Source organism: Anastrepha ludens, chromosome 2 (genome assembly GCF_028408465.1).
Source record: "Anastrepha ludens isolate Willacy chromosome 2, idAnaLude1.1, whole genome shotgun sequence".
In the NCBI taxonomy this organism is placed as follows: Eukaryota; Metazoa; Arthropoda; class Insecta; order Diptera; family Tephritidae; genus Anastrepha; species Anastrepha ludens.
Genome location: NC_071498.1, coordinates 114,367,689 through 114,389,298, shown reverse-complemented (window position 1 = coordinate 114,389,298; position 21,610 = coordinate 114,367,689).

Here is a 21,610-nt window from a genome sequence, read left to right as displayed (position 1 = left end):
CGCTTTAAGTCCATATCCAAAGATTTAAGTTCTCTAGAGAACTGTAGATATTTATCTTTATCTGTGAAGGAATGAGAAAACTTAAACTTTTTGAAATATTTATTTCTCAAATTTTTTAGTTTTCTCAGCTCCTTGGTATGCCACGGTACTCTATAACTAGTCCTTTTTATCACCGGTATATTATTTTTACAGATATCATTTATATTATGCTTGAAAATATCATAACAATTGGCAACTTCAACCCCAGTAAATAAAGAATCCCAGTCTATAATATCAACTGCTGAATTAATTATATTAAAATCAAAGTTTTTAAAACAAAAATTGGAAGTCACATTCTCAAAATAAAAATCATTAAACTCATAGAATTCTATATGAAGGACAAGTGGTACATGATGCAGACCAGGAGTAGACAGAGGGTCTACACATTCTAATAAAGAAAAATTTATATTGTCAGTAATGAAAATGAGATCGAGAATTCGAGAAAGACTATTTGAGAAATTATTTATCTGAACCAGTCCAAAACTTAAAAAATTATCAATCAAATAAATTTCAGATATACTACTAACATTGTTAGGACATAATGCAGTACTATCATCTAAACTAGACCATTCAATATTACTCAAATTGAAGTCCCCAAGAACACAAAAGTTGCCATTATTTGAGGTTAGAGCTAAAACATTATCCACATGTGCTTTATACAGTGTATCAATACTTGACGGAGGAATATATGACGCACAAATCAATATATTTGAAGCACCATGCACAGAGACACACAGCTGATCCAGGAGTGTATCATTGTTTTTCAGAGATACTAGTGATGAGCTATACTTCCGTTGAACAGCTATTAAAACCCCTCCACCTCTGCAGAGACCAGTTTTCTCGACATCACGGTCTTTACGATAGACATGGTATAAATTTGGATCAAAAAACTCATTATCGAAAAAGTTCTCATTTAACCATGTCTCGATGAGAACAAAAATATCATAGTCCATGTGCGAACTAAACGCTAAAAGTTGATTAGATTTAGTTCTCAATCCAGAAACATTTTGAAAGTACATTTTTAAATTTTTTTGGCCATTATTGAGAGCACAATTTTTTATTGCTGATGCATTGGTGAATCGTTTTTTTGAAAAAAATGAAAAGGTCGGATTTTTACACTCTCTGGCCATATGTCCGCATTGAGCACCTTTTCAAAAGAGCATTCTGATACTCCCAATTTAAAATTAATTTTTCTAAGTGTATTTAATTCCGTATCTTTTTTAACAAGTTTGTAGCATACCAAAGACTTAGTTTCAATTTCAGCATGCTTCGACACATAAGTCAAAATATCAGTTTCATTGACATTGGGCGAGAATGACGACAAGTGTAGCCATTTAAATATTGGGACCACTTGTAGCTCATTATTGTTATTGGAACCAATCACAATAGGCTTATTAAATTTCCGTCTACTACTTTTTGTTACCATTTCCCACTGGGATGTCTGTCGTATTGCGGGCACAGATTCAGTAGCAGCATTTAAAACAGAAGTCGCAGAGACCTGAGATGAAGCAGCAACAGAAGCAAAGGTAACTTTTGCAGGTGCAGTAATAGTAGCAGCAGCCGTCTTAGATATAGTCTTAGCTTTCTTTTCCTTAGCGACGGCAGAACCATGCAAAGCAGATGTTTGCGACGCAGGCTTAGACGTAGCAGCAGAGTTCAGCGCATTGTTTTCATGGTCATTAGGCGGACAACGAACAGAAAGAGGAGAGAGCAAGGAGCTCGCATATTTTGAATTTGCACTACCGAGAACGCTAGCAGAGTTAGCAACAATGCTTTTGAGATTTATTACCTCAGTTGTTAATGTAGCGAGAGCGACATCTTTTGCTTCAAGCTTAGAATGCAATGAGCGAATTTCTGCAAGAAGATCATCTGATTTTTGCATTGTTTGTTTTTTTTCTTCACGCAGAGCATTTACAGCAGATAGTATGCGACTGTTTTCCGTTCTAAGCGCAGCTAGTTCTTTAACAACAACAAGCAATGTAATTTGTTGCTTATTATTGTGCACATTTGTATCATCATGATTATTATTTTTTGTTTCGGCCGAAAGTACTGATAATGTTTGACACCTAATGGAAGAGCGTCTATCAGCAGAGCAGGTCTTGCAGAGATACGGTTTATCAGATGAGAGCAAGAAATCCACATCTGCCTGTAGTAAACCAACACAATCAAGGTGAAAGAACTCTTGACATTCAGCACACTGCACTTTCGGTTGAGGACGATCAACTTTTTGTCCACATACACACGGCATATTTGTCTTGTTTTTTATTTAGTTTTTTATTTACACTAATTTGAATTTAGTTCAGACTATAATAAATATAGCTTAAAGTCACTGTCTTTTAATTTTTGATATTAACACTAAAATGCCATTTTATATTATGTCGAAATAACTTTTGTATAGCAAAAATACAGAGCGATTAGAAAAACACGTCCGACATATACCGCTGTTGTAAGATCATATGTATATACATCCCCTTCATTTTTAAAATTAACTTCAAATGAGGGAACTCTTTTCCCCTCTCCATTTAAACAAACTTCTCCAATTTTTAATAAACCTTTTGTGTCTATTACATCAGTTTTAGGAAGAGATGGAGATGTATATGTCGGTTGACAAATATCAATACAATTATTTTCAATTTTTGTTGTAGCTGTTTGGGAAGAAGCTTCACCTAGTATTTTATTTGAGGGTCCTTTTCGAGTAAAATCTTGTTTTCTTCGCTTCTTTTTTAAGGTTTGGGTGGGCTCATCATCCAGTTTTGAAAGCTGCTTAGTGAATTCCTCTTCAAATATTCAATCAAAAATTGAATATAGAAGTAATTTAAAAAAATAACATCCCGTTTCGGTGATCATTACGAAGACTGTGTCTGGTCGAATTCGAATTGTAAGGCCGGTCCAGACACTTGCGATTGTCCATATTTAGACCGCTTGGATGACGAAGCCTGTAAAGTTATGGACACTTATATTAATGTTTATAGAAAACTTCGCTGTAAACATTGTAAATAATGCTTTAATATTTTTTTTTTAATAAACTATTTTAAAAATAAAAACAATATGTTCTTTTTTTTTTTATTTATTTATTTTAGATTAATACACCATGGAGAAGAGTATGTCCCCCTTCATAAAATTAATTTCACCCTTCCCTATCATCCATATTCTTCCAGGGTTTGTTTCAAAAACCTGGAATTGAACGCACATATTCCCCCCCTCAATATCATCCAGCTCCGGGTCTGCAAATTCAATCCTTATCTCTTGTCCGATAAAATCTGGAACCGTCAAGAGAAACTCCAAGAACTTCACCTTGATTTCGCCAATCACTTCCGTTCTCTCACTTCTTGATTGTAAGATACTTCGCCAACTAGAAAGATCTTCTTTAAAGAATTTCGCCTCAACGAATAAAGTTTTTACCGCGCTCTTTATGTTCACGAACATCTTTGGACTTTAACTTGAATAATTTAATAACGACGAAAGTTGAGCTTTTATAACAGAACAAATGGGAAAAAATTGTTAAGCATGTACAATCTATTATTGTGGTTTTCTCTATTAGTTTAAATTATTTTTTTAACCACATTTGAAAGTGTTGAATAATTTAATAACGACGAAAGTTGAGTCACTTAAATATTTATAGTTTGCAACTGAACGCCGTTTGCAACATTGAACAATACTCCTCTAATCCCTCTCAAAATAAAATTATGTTTGTTTTCATCAGTAAATAATTCTAGTTCAATTCTATAGTTTTAGCATTGCATCCCAAGATAAACCAGGAGATGTATAATATTGACATGGATCTAACTGATAAATTCTTTTACACAATTTTCTAAAATTTTCAAAAACGTCACTTAGGAGTAGCACGTCTACTTTCAGATATAATAGTAAATAATCTAATAGATGAGAACAATTGAATGTTTTCCAAACATTTTGAGCGTGGGTGTAATCATTGATACTACATGGTTCATTCGATAATTTATTGAAGAAATATGATTGTAGAGGTAATTGTGTTTCCATGAGACGTTCTTCTGAAACTAAGTAGTCGTATGGGAAAATACCTTTTCGTTTCATTAAATTAAAGTGTAGATCGTTTTGGAAAAATGATTTCGTTATTTCTAAATCATTATTATTTAAATTCTTAGCTAAACTGTCTAAACTAGAAGGCATAAACCGAAATGAATCTAAAAATCGAAGTTCAATAGTATCTTTATCATTAACATATATTCTCTTTGATATTGAAATGTATAACTCCTTATTAAGAGGAATGATATTTATATCTCCCTTAACAGATGACAACTCTTTCACGAATAAATGACAATCATATTTAGATAGATTATGAAATAGTATTGGAATAAAATGAGGAACTTGGTATTGGAGGTTGCAATCGTTATGGGCCGGGCCTCTATATTCACCAGTTAAATGACAATGGTCTGCTACTCTTTCATTTAAAGATAATTCATTACCACAAATATGAAAGTCTCTCGTGAAAGTTGAAAGTTCGTTTATGTTTCCCGAGAATTGTGGGATGCTATTTAGATACTTAATTGGATCTAATTGGATTTGAGGAGGATTTGCCATTTTTAGGAGTTATTTTCTTTTAACGTTTACGGTTTTTATAAAAAGATTTTGTGGTCTTTTCAAGAAGAATTATTAAAGGGTAAAATTTATTTGTTCTGAATTTAAAATTTACAGAGATTTACCGAATTTTCCTTTCGTTAGATTGAAAACACTTTCACAAAAAATTCACATTCTAATTAAATATTTAATAATATTTTTCTTTTGTTTGCTTGAACCCTTTTTTTTTGTTCTAAGTTTTCCTATATATGTATATGTATAAACTATATATCAATAAATTATTTACTAGCTTACTTTGTATTTCTTTTAATTGTTGTAGATGATGTGGTATTCTTCTTCTTGTTGCTTTGGTGTTGATTGTTGTTTGTGACGTCAGAATTTTAAAATGGTTCAGTTGTAGTTGTTTGTCCTCTGTATACTTTTCTGTGGATGATATGCTGTAGTATTCTTCTCCTTGTTGCTTTTGGTGTTGATTGTTATTTGAATTGTTCAACATAGATTTTTTTTTTTTTTTTTCAAAATTATTCACTTCGAAAAAATTGTAATTTTTGTTCATAGATTTTTTTTCAAAATTGTTCATTTCAAAAAGTTTTAATTTAAGTTCGTGTATTTTTACACATAGATTTTTTTTCAAAATTATTCACTTTAATTTTTTTTTTGTTCATATATTAGATTTCTTTTTTTTTTCAAAATTGTTCATTTCAAAAAGTTTTAATTTAAGTTCGTGTATTTTTACACATAGATTTTTTTTTCAAAATTATTCAACAGGAGTTCACTAAAATTATAGGGATAATTTATGTATTTTTACATAAATTATTATATGGATATTAGAATATCACATCCCATCCTCGTCGCCAGAAATGTTTTAAGGATTTTTCCTTATTAAAAAAATTTAAGACTTTTGTCTTTGGCTGTGTTTTCACAACTGCCCCTTTATTATTCAATTTCTTTTCTTATATTATAAAATTACAATTTACTTATTAACTAAAAATGTTGTTTTCGTCGGTTTTTGCCTACTAATCATAAGTGTGTTTTGTTTCCGTTTTTGGTGTTGGGCGCAAAACAAACTTATGTTGCAATTCTAATGAAAAATGAAATAATTCGTTAAAATAAATTAGGTTGAGTTACATTTTCGTTGTGAGAACGGAAATGCAGTTGATTTGGAAATAATTTCCAGGAATCATGTCTGGAATTAAATGTATTGGAGTAAAATTAAAATTAAGTTGCGTTTTTGGCAAGTGAAATAAATTAGGTTGCATAAATATGTATACATAGGTATGTATGAATGCATGTATATATGTATATACATATGCTTTTCATATTATGTTAACCCTTGTTATGGGGATAACGGTTGGTGTTGTAGCATATATAATCGTCTTTAGTTTCTTTTGATCTGCTTAGATCTATTTCACTGTGACTGTTCACTATTATTGTTTGTTGATGCTTTTATGTAGTCACTATATTGCTTGACTTCAGCCAGCAAGTTTTTATTATTTATTTATTTTTTTTGTTTACACTTGTCACTTATTGTTCACTGCACGTTCTCCATTATACTGGGTTTAGCGATCTCCCAGTATTCAAGTAGTCCTTTTATCACTATTTCTTGACTTTACTCAGAAATTTTTGTTTTTCGGTCCTTCGGGATACCGACGTTCTTGTAATCACTAATTCTTGACTTTAGTCAGGAATTTTATTTTTCGGTCCTTAAGGATGCCGATAGTTCTTTTAATCAATTCTTCAGAATTGATTCCCGGTGACTGCGCCAAATATGCCAAAGCGAAAGTCGTGGCTTAACAAAAAATCAAGTGGCGTCGAAACGCGTCTTTATTGATTTAATGATACTTTCAAATACAATCTTGATATGCTTACAGCTGGTATTTATAATATTTTCTGGTTTCTTATTATACCTATAGCTAATAGTTGATTCACCTACAATACAATATTTGGTGAATCAACGAAATATTGCTTATTCTAAATTTCGTAAATTATTTGCATAAGTGTCGTTGCACTCATTTCTTTACAAGCTAATTGTGTCGCTTGTGAAATGCGTTAGTGCAATGCCACCTATTTGGTTGGGTATCGAGTTACGATGACCAGTCCACTTCAATTGTATTTTCATTTGGAGTAGAATAGTTGAGTGACGTAACTCGCGGGGTACGTACAGCAGTTTTTGTGTGATGTATTCCGTTTTCGTCGCAGTAATTCTCGAACGCTTTAGACGTAAACGCGGTACCTCTATCGCTTACAATTTGATTAGGTAAGCCAAAGTAGCTCGATATTTTGTTGAGCGTGTTGATTACAGGTGCTGTTTTGGTATCGCGCACGGCTTTCACAATTAAAAATTTTGAAAATGCATCCGACACCGCGAGAACGTACGAGTTGCCACGTTTACTGCGAATGAATGGGCCCATGTGATCGATATGGGTAACGCGGAACGGGATGGGGTCGATTTGGCCGAAATGCATACTACCTTAAATTTTCCCAGGCCGATTTTTTGGTAGCAACACGATATGCACGCGGAAATGTAACTTTTAACATAGCATCGTAAATTAGCGAACCAGTAAAGCGCCTTGATTCTCTCGATTGTCTTTTCAATATATCACATTCTTTAATAGAATGTTCTCCCGCGCTCATGGTTTCTCTAATGCTTTGTGTGTATTTTATTTTGTTATCGACTGTACATTCAGCAATGTTCTCGCCTTCTATAAATACGATTATTAATTCTAATTCTTGTTCAAAACGTTTAACTATTCGTAACGTTGCTATTTTGAATAGTCCAATTTTTTCATCATAAACATAATGGGAGCGAGGGATTCTAAAATAGGAGTTAAAATCATTGACCAGAAATTACCAGCATCAATATCGACGAGACCTTCCATCTTCGACATCTAGAGTGTCTTTATCGATTTCGCGATTGACGTTACACCACACGACATCATAAATGCCTTTAAAGGCGGACATAACGCGTACAATTGCATCAGGTGCGCGAACGTAATCGAATGTGTACGGTACAGACGGATTCTGGTACGTTGCATACGGCGCGGATGTCACTGGTGGCACAAATGTCGGTGGCGCGAAAGTCGGTGGTGCTTGCATAAGTTAGGTTTCCTTGCGCGGAAAACCTCAACGAAAATAGAAAAACGGCAATTTACTTAGTGCGGTGCGTCCGCTTTTATTCGCTGTCCGAATTAAACCAAACTCTTTACAAAAATTACTTAATTCTACACGTACGAATAACTTAATTCTACAGGAAGGCGTTGCTCAAGCCAGACGCTACGTAAGCGTTATTTATTTTCCCAAGTTTGAATTAGTAAGAATTTTAAATGTGATTGCAAAAAGAATTGACAGAAACGATATCGTGAAACAGTAAACGCTTCCGCTTGAGGGTTTGCGCAACTGCTGAGTGAGTTAATTGAAAAAAGGTGATTCGGTAATACTTGTGGATGCATCATGGTATACTGTATGTACTCGTTACGGTTGGAGCGGAATTTTCCATATTACCAATAACATTTACCGGCGAAGACGATATTGGTGGTACAATATTAATTGATGTCGTTGTATTTTGTTTTTGTTGTAGCAACGTTGTGTAACGTTTTTGTTTCGGAGTAATTTGCGACTTCGAATTTTTGCGGACTTTTTCGGTTAGAAGTATTTCTTTCGTTCACTTCACTTTCGGTTTCGGATGCTGTGATTTACATGCCGACGTGTTCGGTCATCATATACAAGTTAAACTTTTTAATAGTGTTAAGATTAAAAACAAATTAATTTTAGGGGAGCTATGCTCCTTTATTGAGTTGCATTAAAAACGAACTAAACTTAATACTTATTTCTACCCTACTTATATCTAAATGTAGCCGCTGCCGCTCGATGACTTTCTTTGCTGCTCTCGTTGTTCCCACGGGCGGAGTTGTTTACTTCAACGTGACCACCTTCTTCGTTGTCCGTTCTCACAGGTGATATTCAACGTGACCAAATATTTCCGAATGTGGGAATTGCACTTGTAGGTGCAATACGTTGGCTTTGCGTAAGAGTGTCCTATGGCCAGACGTATCGTCAGCAGTTTTTGAAAATGCGCGATCGATAGAATTTGGTGCTTGGCTCTGCACGCGATTTACGTTTTTAGCCGTTAACTCGCGTTTAAAAAAAACTAATTTTGTTTCCGATTATTTCATTTATTTATTTAATTCAACAACTACTCCGATGAACTGGAGGAACAAGACTGACTTAAAACTATTTACATTTGTGCTTTTATAGGGCAATTCAACATTGCATTTTCGTAATGGGGACGGAAATGCAATAAATGTGAATTTTACAATTTCTTACTAAACTTAACTATCAGCATTAACTAATTTGGCTTATTTCGCAATGCATTGGAAATTGATATACACTTTCAGCATTTGATGATGCTGGGCGTATCACGCGCTCGATCCACGGTGTTGTGTCTCGAGTTGCCTCAGTAGTTGGTTTGGTACGGATGAATTGCACCTCATCGCCAGCTGCTGTTGGCTGCTCATCTTTACCTTTTCAATTCGGAAAGATTTTGAGCTCTGTAAGTAGTCGCTTACGTATTGTATTAGCTTTAGGTTTATTCGTGTGTTATCTATGTTCTCTTGGAATGATGAACTGCTTATACCAAATGACTCTACTATTAAAACAATCTCTTCCTTTTGAACCGATACCTGTCCGAAATACCCGGCTAAGTTACGATTTGCGATTTTACCTGCAGGAATGAATCCAAATGTCGGATTCGTTTGTGTTCTTGAGGCTTGAGCCATAAGAACATCACCGCAAACTCCGAGGCTTGGTACCTCTTCGAATAAGCAATGATTTCTACCTGTGATTTGAGTTGCATGGTAGCCAGTTTTATTCATAGCATTGGTCATCGGTAATGTATGATCAGCCAAGTAAATTTCTTTACCCGTCTTATCATTTACATGTGCAATAGCTTTAATGTACAAATATATAGGCTGTGGTATGTTTAACTCGTCATCAGATAGTGTGCGCAAAAATTCTCTTTCAGTTGTTGTCAACTGGGAGTAAGCGCGTTGGTCTTTGATTTGAATCAATCTAAGCCATAGTAATGCTGTGCTGTAATACATCAACATTTCTTTGGTCAGATTCTTTGTCAATGACCTATCATCGGTTCCTAAAGCCGAAAAGACTTCAGCGACGATATTCTTAAGGTTAGCGAAGCTATCCTTAAATTCGAGATTTACCTCTAGTTCCCTGACTGAAGTATCAATTCCAAAGATTGATTCCGCCCATAAGGGTGAATTCTTCTGTGGAGTTGGCTTCTTTGCAGCTTCTAGTTGCGTTGGAGCAGGCATCTCTGTAGGTGGACGTAATGTCTTTACCTTTTGTTGTTTTGGTTGTCCAGTCTTGATCTTGTTAGGATCAAAGTTCTCTGGGCGACCTCGGTATCCAGGAGCGATCTTCTTAATGTCCTCTTTGGTATACGTTTTTGGTTGTTGTTCCATTGTTGGTTAGTTAATACTCTTTAGCTTTCAGCGTAGAATTAATTGTCAGCATTAATTTCGCAAATTGTTAATATTAATAGTTTATTAAACTAATTTCGCAATTGCCAATGGAAGCATTTATTTTGCTTGCCCTATCTTATTTAAGAAGTCGTCGAACTTGTCTATAGTTGCGTTTGCTTTTCTTGTTAAGTCGAGTTCATCGACTTTATTGTAATATATGTAACTCGCGCTGGTCCCTGCTCGGGCGCCTGTTAAACTCTTTAATATTGGAAAGAGTAAAAAAATAATTTTTTGGGGAGCTATGCTCTTTTATTTGCCTTTTTTAGTTGCCTTTTTTAACAAACTAAACTTTATAATTATTTGTACCCTACTCATATCTAAATGTAGCCGCTGCCGCTCGATACTCTCCTGCTTTTATCGTTCCCACAGGCGGAGTTGTTTACTTTAACGTGACCACTTTCTTTCGTTGTCCATTCTCACAGGTGATGTTGTTTACTTCAACGTGATCGAATATTTCACAATGTGGGAATTGCACTTGTAGGTGCAATATGTTGGCTTTGCGTAAGGGTGTCTTATGGCCGGACGTATCGTCAGCAGTTTCTGCAAATGCACGATCAATAGTATTTGATATTTGGCTCTGCACTCGAATTTCGTTACCGGATCGCCGTTGTTATTAAAAAAACTAAATTTGTTTTTTTTTTATTTATAAATTTTATTTATTTTATTTAAATTTAATTTGAAGTTTGACAACTTCTTGACCGAATGGGAGAAACAAGCCTGACTTTATTATTTCACTTAAGGTTCAATCAAAGCTTACATATGTGTACAAATTAATTTGACACGGTTTTATGGTATTAATTTATTATTTATTATCCTTGCTTTAGACAAGGGTAGCCGGTAACGCTAAATGAGTTATAACAACTGATTAATTCGGTGACTGCACCTGAATACCTAACTTCCCTTTGTATATGTGATGAACTCTTCGCAGCTAAATGGTAAAAAATTTACAGGCATGATAGACAAGGGCATGGAGGAGTAGTGGGGATGTTTGTGAGGGAGTCATTGAAATAAATCATAATCGAGCGGAGCCATGATTCGGCCTTTTTGCAGCCTGCCTATTTGCTTCATTCTGATTTGTATGAGGCGGCACCCAATTTCGAAACGGAACATTGGGTTGATGCTGCGTGCTTTGCATATAGCGAAGTGAAGGATCTACCTCTATTGGCTGCACTGGCTCCATTTTTTGTGGAGGCTTACTATTGGAACCCTGACTTCTATTAAAATGAGGGCGTCTTGATGGATAAAAATCCTTGACTAGGGCTCTTCCACCAGTACCCTTTTCCCTATGCTGTTGCCTACCTTCAAATCTTTGGGCTTTATCTTCCAAGTTCCTAGCGTAGGTGCTAGCGAATAAGTACCGCTCGTGATTTGACTCTACCTCCTGAGCTAACGCTAAAGCAGATGGGAGGTCGCTAGGTCTTGCCGAAAACAGGACATCGCAAAGCGGTTTTTTTTGTACCCGAAATGAACACTCGCAAGGCGTCCATCCTATATTTCTCGTTGAGGGACGCAGCTATTGTCTTATCGTAAGTCATGATTGTCTTGTTGGTGAGAAGGGTTAATTTCTTCTCAACCCCGTCGTAGTACTGCAGGAGTGTCAGGCTTCCCTGGCGAAGGGTTGAGAGCTCCAGTTCAATTAGGTAGATGGGTCTTTTGTCACTGTAAGTAAAATCAAGGCGACTGATTATAGCCTTGAAATTCAACACCGTATTGAATGATGCCAACACCATATATGCTGGTTCCTTCACATTATTTCTAATTATGGCGACAGCTTGGTACTGCTTACTACTACCTTCATGTTTTTCGATAATCTTATATGTATGCCGTCTGGGCTGCCTGTCGCCAAGAAACATAGCACTCCTGCTTGCCATCGAAGTCTGGTATGAACTTCACAATGTCAAGGGGTTCGTCACACTGTCTACCGGGCAATACCTCTATTTCCTTATACGCCTCTACCTCTGGCACAGTAATCTTAATATCATTTATACGCTGACTAATGGTAGTCAGTCGTTCTTCAAAGTTTTCCCTCCCCTCTGTATAGCGAGTGCAGAGGAAACAGCACTCTCTATTAGCGCTTTCAGCTGGATGGCTTCCAAAGACATATTTAAACTTGAATGCCAAGCTGCCTGATCATAAACACTACGGATCCTTCTTCTATCGATTGCTATACTGTTTAGCCTATCTAACAATTCACCTAATTCGCAATCACTCACGAACCTGGCAAATCACTTGCCCACAAAGCATTCAGCAAAAAAAACGACAGTAAGACTTTCCGTGCAAGGATCGACGATTCACAATTCGTTTTGTATTTTTTTTTCAACATATTATTATTATTCTTTTATCTCCTGCCTTTTTTGCAGAGATTTCAGCAAAATACAATTAAAAATTTTTTGACTTGGCAATAGATTTTTTTGATTTTTCATACAAATGTTTTTTTTTTGTTGTACTTCTTTTTCCTTAAAACATTAATTTACACATTATTTATTATTTTTCTCTTTGCACTCTACTTACATTTCTTAAAAATAAATTTTACAGCAAAATCTGGAAAGTTTTGTTGTCTTTGGGTATATCCTGATGTCCTTTTTCTGGATAGATCTGGATGTCCTTATGTCCTGACACGTTTATCGTGGTCCCACGTTTAGGGCGACAGTTAAAGACCTTGAGTTGATTTTTGAATTAGAATTTATTACCGCAAGCACTGGCTTTTTCGGTGAGTTCAATTACTAAACTGAACTTATAAACTACTTGATGCTAAAGTCTAACCTACAGCCGCCACCGTCGCAGTCACTGACTGGCTAGTCATGATGTTTGTGGAATTAGCAGATGTGCAATATTCGAATAAGTTCATTCCCAAGATTCGTGGGAGCTGGCACGTTTGCCTTACTCTAATACGGAACCATCGTGCAGCTGCAATGTTACAGCTGCCCTTGGGCTGCAGGTGTTAACTTATATATAACACAGTTATGATAATCAAATCGTTTGTGTTTGATTTATTTTCAAAGTTTGATCACCTTAAATTTACCGTTCTTAATTTTCTTCGTTTTTAATGGTGTGTCTTTTTTTAATATGGCTCTTTATATATTTTTTTAGTCAGTTTGTAGTTTTTGTAGTTTCTCTTGAAAATTTGCATGTATGTATATGTATTCGATATGTATTCTTGTGCAATTGTTACACTTTTTCTTTATTTCATAAACTCTCAATTTTTCTTACGAATCTGGGAATCTGGTATCAGAATATCTAACCTTTCTGGTATATTTACTGACTGATCCTGGACTTTTTCCGTTACTTCCATTCCTTCCGAATTTACATGTTCGTCGTCGCTTAAAGTTTCTATTATCTGTTTTCGAGGAGCACTTTGTTTTTATTCATCTTTGTCTTTACCATTATTATTATTTTCTATAGAGTATGAACACTCCGAGCTGATGACTTCAATTAAGGCCGGGGGGCCAATTAGATGCCCTAAATTCAGTAGTTTTCGCGAAGCGTTGTAGGATGAGAAAAAAAAACAATTAGCCAAATGAAGTTTTGGAGATAGTTTAATATATTCTATTGGGGTGTACTGTTTCATGGTATAAATCTCCTTCGACTGACGCTTCCAACGCGGTATGTCATTAGCTGATCTGAAATTACAGTAAAAAGTTATAGGGTTACTCAATGGGTCAGTTTAATATGGCCAACCCTGTATATTTGAACTAAAAAAAAAATTTGTACAATCTCCAACAATATATTGTAAGCCGAGTTATCAATAGATTCCCAGAGCGCCTTGCCACTGAAGTATCCAACTTCTGTACAAGATACAACTTGCAATTTTCATGGGAAAACAAAAAAAAAAAAAGATTATTAATTTTGATGTAATTATCTTCGATGTGAACTAAGAAAATTCGCTAGACATTGAACTCTAGTAAGAATAAAATTCTGTTTCTCTATTCTATGTCTATTATGCCAACACCATATAAATATCAAGTGGTAAACATTGTCATATAGGGGATTGTTTACTACTTTTTCAAAATGATTTGGTAAACAGGAAACGTAAACACCTGATGGGTGATGACTGGCCTACCCAATTGACTTAATTAAATCCGCAAATCAAAACAAGAAGTTAGATTGAAAAACAAATCTTTATTTCATAAACGTAAATTATTTAGATCCGAAGCAAAAAAAAAAGGGCAATGAAGTAATTTACGCTTAATTGGTTTATTACCGATACCGGGGGAGCTGTGATGGAAATCGAAAACGAAACTGTATCAAAAGTGCTTAGGCTGGTCCTTTTATAATGATTTTCAGCACCGCTATCCCTTTATTGATGTAGGTGGATGGCAAATCACGCGAAGACGATGCGACGGGAGCTTTATGTAAGTTAATAAATTATAAATTTATTTTAGTTTTTAAAAAATATTTAAGAGCTTAGCTCTTTATTAATTCAATTATCTTTTTACACTGATTACTTAAAATTACAATACCTCTTATAAATAGTCTTAAGCTGGTTTACATGATTCTTATTGATCAGCATTTCTTATGCTGGTTTACATATTTATTTGTTGATCAGCATTTCTTATGCTGGTTTACATAATTATTTATTGATCAGCATTTCTTATGCTGGTTTACATATTTATTTATTGATCAGCATTTCTTATGCTGGTTTACATATTTATTTATTGATCAGCATTTCTTATGCTGGTTTACATAATTATTTGTTGATCAGCATTTTAATTATTTGGCACAGTAAAGTAAGCATAAATGATTTATAAGCATTTAGCTGCAATGTAAGCAGTCATGAAATATGCTGACTAAATATTGAAATATGATAACTGATATGAAATAACTAAATATTGAAATACGAAATCAGTACAACGAACTTGGTTAAATATGCTGACTAAATATTGAAATATGAATATGCTGACTAATATTGAAATATGAATAAATGTTGCATTAACTTGTATTTTTTGGTATACATATGTATCGATGTGCATATATAATATGTTGTTGGCAATGCAGATGTACTAAATTCTGCGCAAAGAAATGACGATGAGCAAGTGATAAAGCGAAAAGTGTAAATGAGCAAAGGGCGAAATAAACGATGAGAAGAAATTTTGAGCGATGAAGAAGATAGCGAAATGAAAGGAATAGGGTGAGAACCCAGATTGTGGGTGATGCGAAAATAAAGTTTAAAACCTTAACACCTGATTCGCAACCAAAGTGCTTACCAATTAAATAACAATTATAAAAGTGCAACGTAATGAATTTTGCGTGTGAACTAAAAAAAATATGTTTGCGCGTGTACGGAAAGTTAGGGAGGCGTTTATTTATAAAAAAAACAAAAATAGGGTGATACCTTATTATATTATATTATATAGAGATTAGGTGTCACTATAACAGTACTCGATTGCATTGTGAAAGAAGATCACCATTTATCTGAACGCTCATACTCTCCAATTTGTCTACGGCAATTTCGCAATATGCTTTCTCACATCTTCGCCTTCAGTCAACTTCTGTAGCGTTAGCTGCTTCAGTTGCGTTGCCTTTCGCGCCGGACCTTTTGACGCATAAATCAATTGCAATTTTACCCATACTTCTCGTGATGTCTCACAGGTATGCTTTAATTCTGATTGATATATCTAAAATCAAATTAGCTTTAGCTTTACTGTCATTTTTCAACCATGTGCTTCTTGCAGCAGGCTTGGTTTCTGGCGGTGTCACAATAGTACCACTTACGTATTTCCAAAGATCGTTTTTGACCAGCAATGCTTTTACTTGCATGCTCCAAGTATCGAAATTCTCCTTCGACAACAACTCGATCAGGGATGAGCATCTGCATCCAACTTGTGTCGATTTGATTTACCAAATTTTGCTTTGTCTTCAAAATATTATCCATGGATAAACTATAAGACTAAATACGCTTTTTTTTGGACGTCTGATCGCATCACCTAATGCGATGCACGAAGTATTCATGCATTTCATTCAAAGTTTTTACAAAACACGATCTCGATGAGGTCACAAAAATAAGAAGAATGATGATAATGAAACAGATGATAAGTAGTAACTGATGATAAGCATAGTGTGACAAGAATAACTTCGTATCTGTTTAAATCAATGAGATGAATGATTCGGAAGGTACCGTCCTGAATTTCGGCAAGTCCTTGTTAATGGTTGCATGAGACTATCGTTACTGATAGTACCGTCAAATGCCGAACATTTTAATTATCATGTGGTGAGTGATCTCGATTTGACCGGTTATTGAGTTAGCGAAAAAGTGCTAGGTGTTGCCACTAACTGTGGTTGAATGTAATTTTTAATCGATCCTCTGTCGATCAGAAATTTCAGAAATTTACCGTTCTTGCTTTTAAATTAAATATAAGGCAACAAAGAACTCTTCTTTCTAAAAAATTTAAGTCGATATAGTCATCTCGGTTATGATGTTTCCGTCATGTCATACTGGTATTCGTCCAAGTTTGGAGTCCATTCCGTCTGGTATTTTCGGTCATCTTGTGCACATTTTGTTTCCTCTACACCTGATTCGATATGGAAATTTCTTTGTTGTTTTAATGGTGTTTGGTCAGAAAAGTTTGACGTTCTTTTCTCAGGCGGTTTGCTAAAGGTAGGTTTATTCATGTAGTTAACATTCCTACTGTGAATAGAATGATCGATGTCCATTGGCTCTGGACGGGGTTGTGGCTTCGGAGCAAATGGTCTGCGTGGTTGTACTTTGGACAAGACAAGGTTGCTCGCAATTTTGGTTTCGTTGGGGAGCTTGTTGATTGTATCTGGGTTATTGATAGTATTGAGGGGTTTGTTGGTATTGGGGATGTGCACGCGATCCTCATATGCGATTTGTGGAAAGAATGGCTGGGGCTTGCCAAGGGGTCTCCTTGGTGGGACTGGTGGTGGGATTATATTTGGACTTCGAATGGCGTTGTGTTGGATGAATGCGTAGCTGATGCGGGCAACTTGATTTTCTAATTTTAGACACAGGTGTACTGCCTGAGGAAGATCTTCGGGCTCTTTAATTCCTAGACGTCTAGGAAGGCCACCTTTAAGTCCTCGTACGAGAGTATCAAAGGCTTTATGCCTCTAAGTCTGTGTTAGCAGTGTCAAAGATTCCTGCCTCATTTCAAGGCTTCTTAACTTATTGAGAATAAGAGATAGATGAATGTAGACGCTTTGGTAGAATTCTTGGATAGTCACATTTCCTTGAATTAGGGACGTCAGCTGACATTCGAGAGTTGTAATATCTCGTTTCGCGGCGTAGAGTAGGGAAAGGCATCTAGATATTGCCTTCCAATCTAAAGGAAGTACTACTAACTGTTGAAACGTCGGCTGTTTATTTTAATATTTTGCGCTACGCCTGCGAGAATCTACAATTATCTTCAGACACAATAGTTTACAATTCATTTACATTTACAATTCATAGAGATATATGTATATATAAGTTAGTCCGCGCACCGCCAACTCAAACCAGTGTAGTCGAAACTGAATTTATGGATTTTTGATTCTTACTTTTATACAATAATTTCGCTTATTTGCTATTCTATTTTTATTTACACAGCTTTTTGCATTTCCGTTTAATTTAATCCGATGATGCCATCGAATGACTTTAAATTAGGTAGGAGAAAATTAAAAACTTAAGGGTTTTTGCATCCTTATTCCGTAGTTCTATGTATGGAACGCTAGAGAGGCTTCCGTCATAAAATTTACTTCTTCGCAATCCTCTTCGCGATTCCGTCCTCCGGTTGAACCTCTGTTGTTTCCTCTGTATATTGGAGGAGTTATTAAAAGGTCTCCTCACTGGATTATTATCTGGTCTGTTGATGTAGTTAACTCTGTGAGAGTACAGTCTATACTCCAGTTTTTCTGCTTTAGGGTTGTCAACTCATGTTCTAAGGTTCTTAGGTCGCGTTTATCCGTTTATAATGAAAGACATGTCTTCCTTCATCCTTTCCCAACTATAATTATATGAGATTAATGCTGTGTCAGCCGGTCCTCTCACTTTATGCCTGATGTGCTGTAGGATAGCACGGTATAGAGGTTTCTCCCTGACTATTGCGTAATCCTGTAGGATAGACACTATGAACCCAAGAGATATACTGCACGGGATTCCCGTCGAAAACCTGCAAATCTCTTACACAGTCTGGAAGTTTCCTCATTTCTTCTAGATCTTTTTCTGTTGTTGGAGGAAGGGAAGACGAACTACCAATTGTCGGGGGGCTAACCCTATTTTCTAACTGGTTAATCCTATTGTTCATGACCTTTATTTGTCCTATCTGTGCGTTTACCGCACCAGTCAGTTGTTTGATAGCTTCTTGAATTTGCTCCATCATGAAGGAATTTCCTTACACTGAACAGGTTTTTAGCTATGATAGTGTATATAGTTGAATATAGTGTACTTTAAAGATTTGCAATGTTGTTTTTATATAATAGTTTCTTTCATGAATTTGTTTTCAAAGGTATTCTTAAATTATAAATTATAGATTTTCTTTAATAAATTAATAGATTCCTTTTTTATTGTTTTCTCAAATATTTTAGAATTCTAGCTTTTTTCTTTATATTGTATATAATTTTTTCTGTTAAAAAAAAAAAAAAAATGTAGGTATTGTGCTTACGCTGTGAAGAACAGGATCGTTAACATGATTTCTGGACAGTCCGCTTTGGTCCCTTTTGTCGTGTTTATTCGCCTACTCATGGAGCGGATGATGTCACTTGTTGACGGCGGTGAACTTCCCTGTAAGGTTGTTTGGTCGTTGAGCTTTGCTGTGGATGTTGTGTCCCTTGATAAATTTTTCGTGTATCACCTTAGGTTTTATCACTTTTTATCTTTGAGGGTTCCACTTTTTCGAAAGTCACTATTTCTTTTCCAGGGTTATTTGAAGAGTTTTTTGTTTTAATTAGTCACTTGTTCCGGGCTTTTGGAGAATTTTTAACCACTTTTTCCAGGATTTTTTAGAGTGTGTTTTTTATTAACCACTTTTTTTCGATCACGCGGTGCAGATTAGATCCTCACGTGGTCTGATACAATTTTCACGGCAGTTGATTAATTAAAGATGATTTTACAATTGTAAGTTGTTTTGCATTTAAGTAAAGAATGTCTTGAATTGAGTGTATTGGCCATGGCCTTGGCAAGAGTGTCGGGTTGCCGGATCGATGGCTTGGCCACTTATGCAATGCGTAACATTTTGATTACGTGTATTGCAACCGATCGTGGAAATGTTCTATTGCAGGTAATTATGAAATACAAATATGCTGACAATGCGGCACGTGTAGCGCGCAGCCGTGGGAGTGTCGCTGCAAATGCAACTGCAGCGTGTTAACTTATATACATATATGTTTATATAAGTTAATAAATAATAAATTTCTTTGTGTTTTTAAAAAAAGATCTAAGAGCTTAGCTCTTTATTTATTGAGTTATCTTTTTACACTGTGACTTAAAATTACAATATCTCTTATAAATAAACTTATGCTGGTCTTTTACATAATTCTTTATTGATCAGCATTTTAATTATTTGGCACAGTTCAGCAAAAGTAAACATAAATGATTTATAAGCATTTAGCTGCAATGCAAGCAGTCATGAAATCACTACAACGAACTTAGCTAAATATGCTGACTAAATATTGAAATATGACAACTGATATGAAGTAACTAAATATTAATAATTGTAAATAAATGTTGCATTAACTTATATATTCCTTTTTTTAATGCGTTTTGATTTTTACTCCTTCTGGGAAGGAGAGCTTTTTTACCCTGGAGGGTCCCGTAGGAATCGCAGAGTTAAGCTTTATATTATAAGACCGGAGGGTCCCCCTTTCGGTGGTGAATCGCGGCCTTTTATATTTAATTTTATCTGGCTGTATAAGCCGTGAGTTATATTACCTTATTTTTTCGGCCCTATAGTTTTAAAGCTAACACTTTGGCTTAATCTAGGATCTTATATATAGGTACGTATGTAATACCTTTGAAATTTCTCACTGTTGCTGCCTGTCTTAATATCTTTTTATTTCTGCTGCTACTTGTCTTACGCTTTTTCCTGCTGCTGCTGCTTGTCTTAGCTTTTTTTTTTTTCTTTGCCGCTGTTGCTGGTCTTACCACCTTTTCTACTGCTGCTGCTAAGATTGAGATGGCTGGCACATAATGCCTTCTCTTTTGCTATTTACCGCTACTTGAGGGCCACTTTCCCAATTTCAGTTTGTCCTTTTATAAGGATTTTTTTGTTTGCTCACTCGCGAATTTTTTCGCGGGTTTGTCCTTTTATACGGATTTTTTTCGACTTTGTGAACTGCGCTCGGGCGCCAAATACGTTCCTCTAAGTTTAGGGAACGTAAATAAAATACTTTTTTGCGTATTTTGGCTAGGCAGTATGCCCGCTTTATTTGAAGTTAATTTAAGAACTTAAAACTAAATTTACATTTCTTAGTTTTTATACAAAATATTGATTACATTGAATATGTACCAGACGCTTACTCGGTATAAATATGTAATTGCAAATAAAAGATTAATTTCCTGTTTATTGATTTAGTGAATTTTAACACATTACTGTCGACGTAGCTATTATTAGCTTTTCGGTCAACAGCTAGCGTAAATATCAGTCAGCAATTATTGGTTAATGTAATTTGCAAATATTAATAAAGAGGAAAACAGTTTCCTGTTTACCAATTTATTGCATTTTACTTTTAAGTCGACTCAGCTATTATTGGTTTTTGGGTCAATAACTAGCGTAAGTGTCAAGTCAGCGATTATTGGTTGGAGAACTAACAAAGCGCGATTTACGTTAACTCGCGTTAAAAAAAAAACTAAATTTGTTTCCGTTTATTTCATTTATTTATTTAATTCAACAACTACTCCGATGAACGGGAGGAACAAGACTGACTTAAAACTATTTACATTTGTGTTTTTATGGGGTAATTCAACATTGCATTTTCGTGATAGGAACGGAAATGCAATAAATGCGAATTTGACAATATTTGTTAAAATTTATTATTTTCTTAATACACTTCAAGTTACTTTTTGAAACGGTTGCAATTCTCAGAATAGCGACCGAAAAATAATAAATTAATATTATTTAGTATTGCATTTACAGTATGGGAGCGGAAGTGCAACATATACAGATTTTATTATTTCACTTAAGGTTCATATGTGTAGGTACATATTTGCTTATTTGCTAAAAATTGCTGATTATGTTTTAATAAAAAATTGTTTATTCTCTGGAAAGTTTATGAATTGCGACATGTGCCGGAAATCGATATTTGGTTACTGCTATTGTCAATTTTATTTAAAAATTCTTCGAATTTATCAGGTACATTGGCTTTGAAATCAATGTAACTGTTTGTATATGTAACTCGCGAGTTATGTTTGGGTCAGTTACGTCTGTGCCAGTTATGTCTGGGTCAGTTACGACTGCGCCAGTTATGTTTGGGTCAGTTACGTCTGCGCCAGTTATGTCTGGGTCAGTTACGACTGCGCCAGTTATGTTTGGGTCAGTTACGTCTGC